Source organism: Malus sylvestris, chromosome 9 (assembly GCF_916048215.2).
Source record: "Malus sylvestris chromosome 9, drMalSylv7.2, whole genome shotgun sequence".
NCBI classification, from domain to species: Eukaryota; Viridiplantae; Streptophyta; class Magnoliopsida; order Rosales; family Rosaceae; genus Malus; species Malus sylvestris.
In genome coordinates, this window is record NC_062268.1 from 33105086 (window position 1) to 33117512 (window position 12427).

Consider the following 12427-nt stretch of genomic DNA (forward strand, 5'->3'; position numbering starts at 1 on the left):
TTATTTAGTCGGGTTCATGAACTTCACGCTAAAGCAAAACTAACTGCTCCAACCATCTTGCCATCTGCTTCTACACATCAGAAACTCCTTCTCAACTAAGGTATTCCTTCTCTCCCTCTTTCTCCATCCCCACCTCCGTTTAGCCATCAAGCAAATTTTGAACGGAAAACCAGAGGTGGCAGATCGAATCCAAGTCACGCCGTTCCTGTTGTGGAGAGACATTATCTGAGTTTTTGGCTTAATTGTTATTTGATTTTGATGATGTTCGGTGATTAAACTCAAAACTGGAAAAGATTTCATCTGGGTTTTGGTTTCAATGGATTAAAAACTCAAAACTGGGTTTTTTTATTTCACCTGCGTTTTTGGCTGCACACTCCCTTGTAAAGCATGGACATGGACATGGACTTTCTGCTTGCTGGGTGAGCAAGCTTCGATCAATAATTTGGAGATTTGCTTCTGCAAATTTGATTGGTTGGTGGATGAAAGAAAAGGAAGACGATGATGGTGACGAAAGAATTGATGATTTTTTATTTATTTTTTATTTTTGATTTTTTGGATTGTGAACTTTCATTTTTAAAAACACATTTGTAATTTTTTTTTTTTGAATTATCAATTTAAAAATATTATTAACAAGTACCAAACACATAAATAAAAGTACCAAACACAGTATAAATAATACGGTTATTAGTCCGACATTCACCAAACGTCCGACTAATTTAGTCAGTACTATCCGATGACTATTTATCCTATCCGACTGAAATAGTCAGTACAGTCCGAGCTGCCAAACGAGGCCTAAGGGAGCGTTTGTTACACCTCCTTAAGTGGGACTGGCTTGGATTGGCTTAAGTAGAATTATAATCCTACGTTTGGTAAGGGCCTGGACTAAAGTAAATGAGACTCGCCTCGACTAGGAGGCGGTCTCCGCTTCGCTAAACCTCGTTAATGAGTCCCGAGCTTTTGCAAGGTATTAAGTGGGACTAAAATGAAGACGAGGCCGACAGCAAGACCCCGAGCTTCCCCTTGCTAAATCCTGACTTCCATTCCCTGGGCTTTCCATTCTTTCTTCTACGGCACTGTCACCGTGGCCATGCAGTTGGCGACACTGTCACTGCAGCTCACAACCGCGCGGACACACCCATCGCCTAATCTCAAACTCCAACCACCAAAATTGAAAGAAAAAAAAATTTAATAACTGCTGCCCATAAAGCACAGATGAACAAAGTTCTAATAGCTTGGCATAAAGTTCTCACTTCGAATCTGGCTAATTGAATAGAGAAATATAACATCTTTCGTTGCTAGCTTGTTATTGAATTCTTGAAATGATTGACAGCGCAGTAACAGAGTTATGAAACATTGTTGTAGACTTGCAATGACAATCCTTTGCTCCAGCCATCTCTGCAAACAATTTTGATGGAGAAAACAAGTTTGGGGACGAAGAGAGATATAGAGACAGAGAGGGAGAAAGAGGGTGAGAAGTTTTTAAGAAAAGAAAAAAAGAAAAATGTTAAATCAATAATAAAAAAATATTATAATATGTATTAAATAATATAATAGTATAGTTTGTTAATTACCTGATTCTTAGTCCGACACTGCAACAAACGCTTCACTAAATTAGTCCAGCTTAATCTAGTCTAAGCCAGTCCAGCTTAGTCCCTACAGTTAGTCTAGTCCAAGACAGTCCGGTGCAACAAACGCCTCCTAAGTGATTTGGGGTGTATTTAGAACCTAATAAGGTTGAAATTGTCATTCCATAGTAAGGAACATAAGTTATTTAATATTAAATTTTAGGGTAAATTACATAGTAGCCCCTCAAGTTTGAGGTCTATTGCAATCTTATACAACATCTTTAAAACATTTCACTTTCATACCTCAAGTACTATTTTATTTCAATTTCATACAACCGTTAGATTTTCCATCCATAGATCTGTTAAATGCTGACGTGGCTGCCACATATATGACACGTGGCTGTCAAATGTCTGCCACGTGACAAATAAAATTTAAAAACCTTAATCTTCTAAATTTAAAAAAAAAAAAATTTAAAAAAAAAAAAAAAAAAAAAAACTGAACCCGCGACCCTGTTTACATTTTCCAACCCAGAATCTCATTCCCCCACCCTCCTCCACTCTCTTCACCTCCCCTCCCATCTAAAAAACCCACCCCTTCCCTGCAACCCAAATCCCCCATCCCACCCCACCCCCACGGCCCCACCTATTCCCTTTATCCACGACGCCTTGCTCCCCCTCCTATAATGGCGAAAAAGAGAAAGCTCAGCTCCACCAAACCCTCCAAAAAGCAACAACAGGTCATACCCAAACCCCAAATCAAACCAGCACAGGAAGTAGGCGAAGAAGAAGAAGAAGAAGTCGAAGAAAAGAAGGAGGATGTCGAAGACCCGGTACACTTCACTGGGTTTCTGGGCAACAGGACTCGCCCTCTTTCAGCTCACCCATTCCCTCGTTTTCGACTCTTCCTATAACCACACTTTCTTGCTTGCATCGATGAGGCACGACAGATTCATTAGAAACGCCCCCCCAGCCGTTGTCTTCTCCAAATCAAGGTATGAAAGATTTGCCTTTTTGGAAAATTACAGAAACCCTTTGTTCTTTTTATTGATTTTTGAAAATTTATGTAATTATTTTGGAAATTTGTTTGAATTTTCTTGGAAAATTACAACAATCCAAAATTTATTTTCTTTTATTGAAATTGGATTTTTGGTTTTATCGGATATTTGCTTGAGAGGCATTTCAAGGAGGATCTGGAGCCTCTGCAGCCGCAGTAGCTAGTGCAGTCGAATCTATTGACAACGGCCATGGCGGCGGGAGTCGTTTTCTGAGTAGAGCAGTCGATTTGGGGGAAAAATTAGGGTTTTGTAGGCTTTTAGATGAAGGGAGGGGGAAGAAGTAATGCGGCTGGGGATGGGGATGGGGATGAGGAAGATGATTGCAGGGGGTGGGCTGGGCTGGGTTGCAGGGGGGAAGACGAACTTAAAGGGTGTTTTTTTTTTCTAGGTTGCGGAGAAGATGATGGGGAAGAAGATGGGTGTGGTGGGGTGTGTAGAGGAGGTAAGAGGGTGGGTGCAGGGGGTGGGTGCGCGATGGGTGCCATGGGGAAGATGAAGATGATTTTTTTTTTCTTTTTTTTCCTCCTCCTCTTTTTCTGGGTTGCAGGTTGCGAGGGGGGGGAGGAGGGAGGGAAGACGAAGTGGGCTTTGGTTTTTTATTTTTTTTATATTTTATTAGTTTTATAATTTATTTTAGAAGATTTAGGTTTTTTTTTTTTTAAAAAAAAAAAAAAATTTTGCCATGTGGCACACATTTGGCAACCACGTGGCACAAATGTGGCAGCCATGTCAGCACTTAACAGATCAATGGATGGAAAATGTAACGGAGGTATTATTTTGAAATAAAATAGTACGTGAGGTATGAAAGTGAAATGTTTTAAAGATGTTGTATGAGGTTGTAATAGACCTCAAACCTGAGGGGTTACTATGTAATTTACCCTAAATTTTAATGTAGGGTGCATTCAACATTATGTGGGGTGCTAATAAAAAAAGCCTATGGGTATATGAATTATTTCATTTCTTAATTTTTTTTTTCTGTGTTTAGTGACACCTATTGAATCATAGCATGTGAGTTTTACCTTGAAATCCAATTTCCTGTACTTAGCTTCTTTATTTCTGAGTTCTTCGATTCTTTCATTATCACATTAGTGTAAAGTAAACATGGCCTACATTCTTTTTATTTATTCTTCCAACAACAAAAAAAAAGCTTATTCTTTGTTTTCTTTTAATTATTATTACTATTACTAAAAATTAGTAATTGTACACATGTTATGAATGTGTTTATTAAAATTCAAAAAATAAATTACAAAGAGAGAAAATATAAAATGATCGTTACAGCTTTTTTTTTTAGTGACAACCTTTAAATGATTTTTCGTCGTTGAAAAGCTATTCTTATCTTTAATGATTGGTTTTGGGTAACTATTTTGTCACTAAAAATTTATTTATTTGTGAGAAAAACGTGGAAGCAAAAAGGTGATCAAACTGATATGGTTATCAAGCTGTGTGAGGCTTTAAAAAAAAAACAGTAAAATTATTTTGTGTTTAATTTACTAAATTGCCCCATTATTTTTATTTTGGTTATTTTTCTTTAATTTTGTGGGCTAAATAAATTTGGTTTTTTCACTTTTGTTTTAGTTGATAAAAAAGATTTTATTAATATATAGGTTAAATTATATCTTTAAAATATAAAATAATTTGTTATTGACGTTGCAAACCTTCCATAAATTTTTTAAAACGACAACAACATTTCTCAAAGATAAATAGGAAGCGCTATTCAAAGCTCTCCCTAGAGTGCCGCAACAGTAGAGTAGTAGTGCCAAAAAATTGAAAGTTCAATTTGAAAATTTGAAATAATCAATTTGACTGCGAAACTGAACTAGTCAAAACCCTGAAATCAACTCAAAATTGATGAAAATTGTGCAATAACATGATTCAAGTTAAAAATCAATTTGTGAGGTCTCGTTTGGTATGCAGACGAGATGGGACGGAACAGAACGGGACAGGACGGGACTGAACGAAGAGGGAGCAAAGATGCCTTCAAATGGAAACAAGAAGAAAGAAGAAGGAGACGGAGAAATTATAATTTTGTGTTCCACAGATGTGGAACGAGTCATTCCAGAAGGTAAGGCGGAACGAAAATTCACCCAAAATTCGTCCCGTAGAACAGCTCGTTCCACCCGTTTTAGGCGCACCAAACGTGAGACAGAACGCCTCGTCCCACTTCATTCCGTCCAGTCCCAAGTACCAAATGGTACCTTAGGGTGCGTTTGGTACGTGGGACGGGACGGGACGGAACGGAACGAGGTGTTCCGTCCTACGTTTGGTACGCCAAAAATGGGTGGAACGCGCTGTTCCACGGGACAGAAATTTGGTGTTTTTGCGTCCCGCCCTCCCCCTGGAACGGGTTGTTCCACGTATGTGGAACACAAAAATTCCACTGTCTACCCTCTGTCTCTCCCGCAGCCTCCCTCTCCCGTAGCTTCGTTACCCTCCCTCTCTCCTGTAGCCTCCTCCTCCTCCTCCTCCTCCTCTACCTCAAACCCAGCTGCATCTTCCTCGACCTCAACGTTCCCTCCACCACAGACTCACGTTCTGGGGAGTTCGCGGCGGTTCATCTTCATCTTCGTCCCATCTTTTTTCTCTGCCACTGCCTTTTCCCGTAGCCTTCCCCTCATCCTCTCCCGTAGCAGCTGCATCTCCAGTTTCGATCTCGATCTTCTCCCTTAGCAGCTGCATCTCTAGGTTCGATCTCGATCTTCTTCAGGAGTTGCTGCATCTTCCAGGTTTGATCTTGATCTCTATAGATCTTTAATTTTGCTTTTTTGATTGGGTTTTACCTTTTCGTTTTCTTGAATTTTCCATGAAAATTTCAATTTTTTGGGAAAGGATTGTTATTTATCTGATAATAGCTCCAGTCTGCAATTATGCGAAAGGAAAATGGGTTGTGGACCATAAGAAGCTGCTGTATTCTGGGCATGGTTGTAAGCAATGCCTGTCAAGTATGTGGTCTTGCCGGATGACAAAGCGCACAGATTTTTCCTATGAGAAGGTTTCATGGCAGCCAAAAGATTGTCAAATGGAAGAATTTGAAGGCTATAAGTTCTTGAAAAGGTATTGAAATGTTAAAATTAAGCAGTTTCGATCAAGTGCAAGGTTTCATTTTATTACTATCTTGAATCTGGTGTGATGTGACCTTAGCCCCCTAGTTTGTATAAATCTGATCTATAATGGTTGTTTCTCCTATATATTGAATCCATTATGGGCTCAAGTTAACGAATTTCTCAAGTTGTGATGTTTTGGTTAGTAGATCTCTTCATAGACCATTAGTCTTTCTGCACTTGATCTTGTTAAGGCTTGCAGCAGTTTCCAAATAATGGACACCTCATAAGCTACCTTGCATTTTAATTTCTCTTGTCCATTCATCTATTTGAATAATTTAAGGTTTTTAAAGAATTACGGTGAATAAGCCAAGTTGGGAAATTGGGTTTTCTGTATGAGGCAGATGTTCTGAATTGGTCAAATAACAACTTTAATTTCTAATACAATCTAGCTTGCATGCATTTTTATTTCCAGCTAGAGGCTTGACCATATTTGAGAAATCTTTTCAGCTCCATGTGGGCAATTTGTGTTTGTAAAATTGCTTGAATGAATTGAGAAATCTTGTGGAAGTTGTATGTTTAGTGAGCTTATATGCTTCAACTTGAACTTGTAGACTATACATTTATACAATGCTCGCGCTCAATGGGTACCTGTGTATTTCTGGGATTCCTTTTTTGCTGTTGTATCTCTCAATCAAGAGTACAATGGCTCCTTTTTTGAAGGCTATGTGAATCAACAGACCACAATACAATGGCTCCTTTGGAGAATCGGTTTGAAAGGGAAATAGAAGCAGACTTTTCTGATTGTGATTTGCGTAGTTTTTCTGTTTTATTATTACTTACCAATGCTCTTTGCTTTTCGTTTTATAGGTCTCCATGTATGTTGTTGCAGCACATTAGTTCTGTTGGGATTGTAGGGATAAGTTAGTTGGTTAGTAGCTTATTAGTGAAGCAAAGAATACTTGTATAAATAACAAACACCTCTCTCTCTCTCTCTCTCTCTCTCTCTCTCTCTCTCTAATTCATTCATTGTTCAAGGAATACAATCTTTAGTCATTCACTTTCTTTCTCTAAATTCTCTACCATTGTTTTTCGTTTTGCTTCTTCTGCAATCTCCAAAAGCTAATCATGGTATTATTATGTGTTCAAATATGAACAAGTTCAAAAAAAAAAAATGTCTCGTCCCATCTCATGCATAAACATTGTACCAAACAACAAACAGAACAGGGATAAGTTAGTCATTTAATCTTTTGGTTCCGTTCCGTCCAGTGCGTACCAAACGCAGAATGGAACAACCGTCCCGTTCTGTCATTCGCGTACCAAACATAACATGGAACCTTGTTCCGTTCCGTTCTGTCCCGTCCCGTCCTGTCCCATTCTGTTCCGTCCCGTCCCGTCCTGTCCCATTCTGTTCCGTCCCGTCCTGTTTGCGTACCAAACGGTACCTTAGGGTGCGTTTGGTACGCAGACGGGACGGAACGGGACGGGACGGGACGGAACGGAACGGGACGGGACGGAACGAAGGTGTAATTTTTGAAAAAGGCATGGGGTATATTTGTCTTAAAATGGTAAAACATTGTGTTCCACAGACGTGGAACAAACCCGTTCCAGGGGGTGGAGGTGGGACGCAAAAACACCCAAAATCTGTCCCGTGGAACAGCCCGTCCCACCCATTTTTGGCGCACCAAATGTGGGACGGAACGCCTCGTCCCGTTCCGTCCCATGTACCAAACGCACCCTAATGCACAGGCTCGTTCTAGTAGCTTAGTTGGCGACAGGATCCTGTTTGATTCATTCACCACCTTTACAGCTTCTCTGTTTGTTTTTTCTTTTGTTTCCTTCTTCAGCCCCTGCTGTTCGCTCATTTATTAATTATTATTAAGTTGCGTTGTTGTGCGCGGATTCTCATTGTTGAGTTTCAATAATTTTTAATGATTAATTTTACTCACCACCAAGTTTATTATGTTTTCACAAAACTCTTTAAGTTTGAGAAATTACGCTAACCAGAGCTTAAGATTTTCATTTTGGGGATATGTGAAGTTCTTTTTCTTATGAGTTCTCATATTAGTTGTAGTAGATTAAGTCAGCAAATTAAATAATCTATGTTATATCGAAATACAGTAATTATGCAAATGATTAAGTTAAAAAAAGTTTCCGCGTGAAATTTTCTATCTTCTATCCCTACTGCCTCTCTCCTCTGGACTCCCTTATCGAAATACATTAATTATGCAAAGTGATTAAGGGGGTGTATTCAATTGAGAATGTGAGAGATTTTAATGGATTTATAAATCCATGGATTTTTATGGAGTTTAATTGATTTGTAGAGATTCCATATAAAATTTTGATTCAATTCTCTTGAAATCTCATGGGAAGAGGTGAGATTTGTGGATACTTAAAATACACTACGAAATCTCTCCAATTCCCTCTAATTCTTTAACTTTCTCAAATTCTTTAAAATCAATTTCTAATTGAATACACCTGGAATGTTATAAACTTCTTTAAAATCTTAATTGAATACACCTAGATTTCTAAGGATTTTAATAAACTATTTTGAAATTCTAATTGAATACACCTAGAATTTCAGAGAATCACTTAAAATCCTAATTGAATACCCCTGGAATTATTAATTCCCTGAAACTCTCTCAGAATCCTAATTGAATACACCCCTCTAAGTTAAAAAAGTTTCCGCGTGAAACTTTTTGTCTTCTTTACCTACTGCCTCTCTCCTCTAGATTCCCTTCCTCTTTACTCTCTCTTGATCGTTCACTCTTATTCTCTCCTCATGAGTTTTTAATTTTTTTTTCCGCTTCGAGTGTAAAAGAGTCAAATGGACCTGTTTCAAAATTTTCTTTCCCATATCTCTATCCAATTGCTAAAGAAAAAACAAAACCCAGAACGAAAGCATGTTCCCCACCTCGACTCCAGCATCTGAAGGGAAAATTTTCAGGGCACGTTTGTTTGACAGGATTCGCTGGGACTGGACTGGACTAGACTATAGTCCAGTGTTTGGTGGGCACCGAGATTAGCTTTAATGAGCTTAGGTGGGATTCACTAGGACTAAGGGGGGGCTTAGCCGTTCTTCACGAGGGATCCCAATTTCGGGCGGACTCGTAAGCCAGAGAAACCGCGTCTTCCCACATCTCACATCCCACATCGTCCTCATCTCTGCGTCTGCCCTCGTCGTCGTCCTTGCCGTGCTCCGACATCGTCCTCACGCTCATCGTCGTCCTTGCATCTGGTCGCTGTCATCTGCCTCAAGTTGGTAAGCTTCGAATCTTGGATTTTTTTCGTCGATTTGTGTGGATTTGTTTGTGATATTAACTGAGGTTTATTTGATTTTGTTGTTTTGGGTTTGAGAAATTTATAATATACAAGTGGATTTGCAATTGAACAAATTAGGGTTTTGATATTTAGGTGAAATTGAGATTAGAATTTGGGGTTTTCATAAGATGAAATTGAGATTAGTCTCAGGTGTGTGCTCTCTGTGTGTGTGTTTGTGTGTACCGTGTGTAATTTGTCTGTGTGTTTGTGTGTGTGTGAGTGTGTGTGTGTGTGTGTAATCTGTGTGTAACCTGTGTAATATTTGTGTGTGTGTGTAAGTTGTGTGTGTAAAATGTGTGTGTAATCTATCCGTGTGTGTGTGTGTGTAACCTGTGTTATTTGCAGTGTGTGTGTGTGAGTTGTGTGTGTAACCTGTGTGTGAGTTGTGTGTGTAAAATGTGTGTGTAATATGTCCGTGTGTGTGTGTGTGTAATATGTGTTTGTGTGTATGTGTGTGAGTTGTGTGTGTAACCTGTGTGTGTAAAATATGTGTGTGTGAGTTGTGTGTGTAAAATGTGTGTGAGTTGTGTGTGTAAAATGTGTGTGTGAGTGTGAGTGTGAGTGTAAGTGTGCAGTGTGTGTGTGTGTGTTTGTGTGTGAGTGTGAGTGTAAGTGTGAGTGTGAGTGTGTGTGAGTGTGAGAGTGTGTGCAGTGTGTGTGTGTATGCAGTGTGTGTGTGTGTGCGCAGTGTGTGTGTGTGTGTGCAGTATGTGTGTGAGTGTGTATGCAGTGTGTGTGTGTGTATACAGTGTGTGTGTGTATGTATGCAGTATGTATGCAGTGTGTGTGTGTGTGTGCAGTGTGTGTGTATGTATGCAGTGTGTGTGTGTGTATGTATGCAGTATGTATGCAGTGTGTGTGTGTGTAGTGTGTGTGTGTGAGTATGTATGCAGTGTGTGTGTGTGTGTGTGTGTGAGTATAAAAACAGAGTGTGTGTGAGGGTAAGAGTGTGTTGCACTCTGTCCCCGTGTGTGTGTGTGTGTGAGTGTGCAGTGTGTGAGTGTGAGTGTAAGTGTGAGTGTGAGTGTGTGTGCAGTGTGTGTGTGTGTGTGCAGTGTGTGTGTAAGTGTGTATGCAGTGTGTGTGTGTGTGTATGCAGTGTGTGTGTGAGTGTGTATGCAGTGTGTGTGTGAGTGTGTATGCAGTGTGTGTGTGTGTGTGCAGTGTGTGTGTGAGTGTGTATGCAGTGTGTGTGTGAGTGTGTATGCAGTGTGTGTATGTGTGTGTGTGTGTATGTATGCAGTATGTATGCAGTGTGTGTGTGTGTGTGTGTGTGTGTGTTTAGTGTGTGTGTATGTATCCAGTGTGTGTGTGTGCAGTGTGTGTGTGTGTGTATGTATGCAGTATGTATGCAGTGTGTGTATGTATGCAGTGTGTGTGTGTGCAGTGTGTGTGAGTATGTATGCAGTGTGTGTGTGTGTGTGTGAGTATAAAAACAGAGTGTGTGTGTGAGGGTAAGAGTGTGTTGCATTCTGTCCCCGTGTGTGTGTGTGTGTGACTGTGTGCAGTGTGTGAGTGTGAGTGTGAGTGTGTGTGAGTGTGAGTGTGAGTGTGTGTGCAGTGTGTGTGTGTGTGTATGTATGCAGTATGTGTGCAGTGTGTGTGTATGTGTGAGTGTGAGTGAGTGTGAGTGTGAGTGTGTGTGCAGTGTGTGTGTGTGTGTGTATGCAATGTGTGTGTGTTAGTGTGTTGCATTCTGTCCCCGTGTGTGTGTGTGTGTGACTGTGTTTGTGGGTGAGTGTGAGTGTAAGTGTGAGTGCGAGTGTGTGTGAGTGTGAGTGTGTGTGCAGTGTGTGTGTGTATGCAGTGTGTGTGTGTGTGTATGTGTGCAGTGTGTGTATGTGTGAGTGTGAGTGAGTGTGAGTGTGAGTGTGAGTGAGTGTGAGTGTGTGTGAGTGTGTGTGCAGTGTGTGTGTATGCAGTGAGTGTGTGTGTGTGTGTGTGTGAGTATAAAAACAGAGTATAAAAACACAGTATGTATGCAGTGTGTGTGTGTGTATGTATGCAGTATGTATGCAGTGTGTGTGTATGTATGCAGTGTGTGTGTGTGTGTGTGCAGTGTGTGTGTGAGTGTGTATGCAGTGTGTGTGTGCGCGCAGTGTGTGTGTGTGTGTGTGTGCAGTGTGTGTGTGTATGCAGTGTGTGTGTGTGTGTGTGCAGTGTGTGTGTGAGTGTGTATGCAGTGTGTGTGTGTGTGCAGTGTGTGTGTGTGTGTATGTATGTATGCAGGGTGTGTGTGAGTCTTTGTCAGTGTGTGAGAGTGTGTATGTCCGTGTGTGTGTTAGTGTGAGTGTGAGTGTGAGTATGTATGTGTATTTTGCACATTTGTCCATGAGTGTGTGTGTATGTACTTGGTTTATAACCATGATATTACAATGTGAATGTTTTGTATCGTGTGGGGTTGATGCTGAATTGCAATTTTTTGTGGTTGTTGGTTGCAGAGAAGAGGAGCATAAACAGAAGGCTAAGGCTAAGGCTACTGCATTAAAGGTGTCCTTTAATTTCCCTCTTCACATGCAATGCCTAGCAATGATAGCAATCCTCATACTAGTGTTCTTAGACGCATTAAAGGTGTACTGCAGATCATACTGACATAGCTAATGAACTTGAAGCAATGGGTCTCTCTCCTATGGATCAAATTGATGCATTGTCTCTTATTTTGGATAAACGAAAAAATGTGGGAGTGTTCAGGGCAATCAAACCGGAACTCAAGAAAGTGTTCGTCCAAAGGCTTTTAAGCGACAACGCAAGCGGATGAGGATTTTGGCTAATGTTAACATGGATGTATTTTATTAACGTTAACATGGATGTATTTTATTAATCATACAATCTTATGTTATGACTTATAACTTAGCTTTGCACTAGTATTTTGGCTTATGTTAACTAGCCATTTTGTAAATTATGGAGATCTTATGTACTTGTATTTGTTGAAGTTGCATGTATTGGCCACTATTATTTTTCTTCTGTTGGGTGATATAGTTTAAATCAAGCTACATTTGCAAATTAAACCCAATTCTATTAGCAGGTAATAGAAACAAAACAATTGTCAATTTTTTTTAAGATTCATAATATACATGGCAAAAATATGCTCCAATTAACCCATATCATGAGATTTGTAGCATTACTCTATTACACAATGGCAAAAATTTGTAGTCCTAGTCTAAGCAAACACAAATCTGGTGAACAGTACTGTTTTTCTTATCCTGCTTCTTAGTCCGAGACTGCACCAAACGCTTCATTAAGTTAGTCCAGCTTAGTCCAGTCTAAGCCAGTCCAGCTTAGTCCCGGCAGCTAGTCCAGTCCGAGACAGTCCAGCGCAACAAACGCACCCTCAAAGTTTTGGAGAACCCGTTGTGCCACGGCGCAGAGGAGTGGACCCTTTTGGTCGGGACTGAATCTATCGAAAAAATTATTTAGATGGCTTAATCTATGGAAAAAAATATTAATC

The 12427-nt window shown here is 40.0% G+C and overlaps 1 protein-coding gene and 1 long non-coding RNA gene across 2 annotated transcripts in view; one reads left to right on the forward strand and one right to left on the reverse strand.

The window, feature by feature from the left end:
- Positions 1-12427, reverse strand: part of LOC126634282 (isocitrate dehydrogenase [NADP]) — a 37834-nt gene that overhangs the window by 13063 nt on the left and 12344 nt on the right. The gene's annotated exons all lie outside the window — the stretch shown is intronic.
- On the forward strand, positions 4831-6723 carry LOC126634283 (uncharacterized). Its single transcript, XR_007627267.1, has 3 exons — positions 4831-5343; positions 5470-5671; positions 6273-6723. It is a non-coding gene; the product is annotated as an uncharacterized LOC126634283 (long non-coding RNA).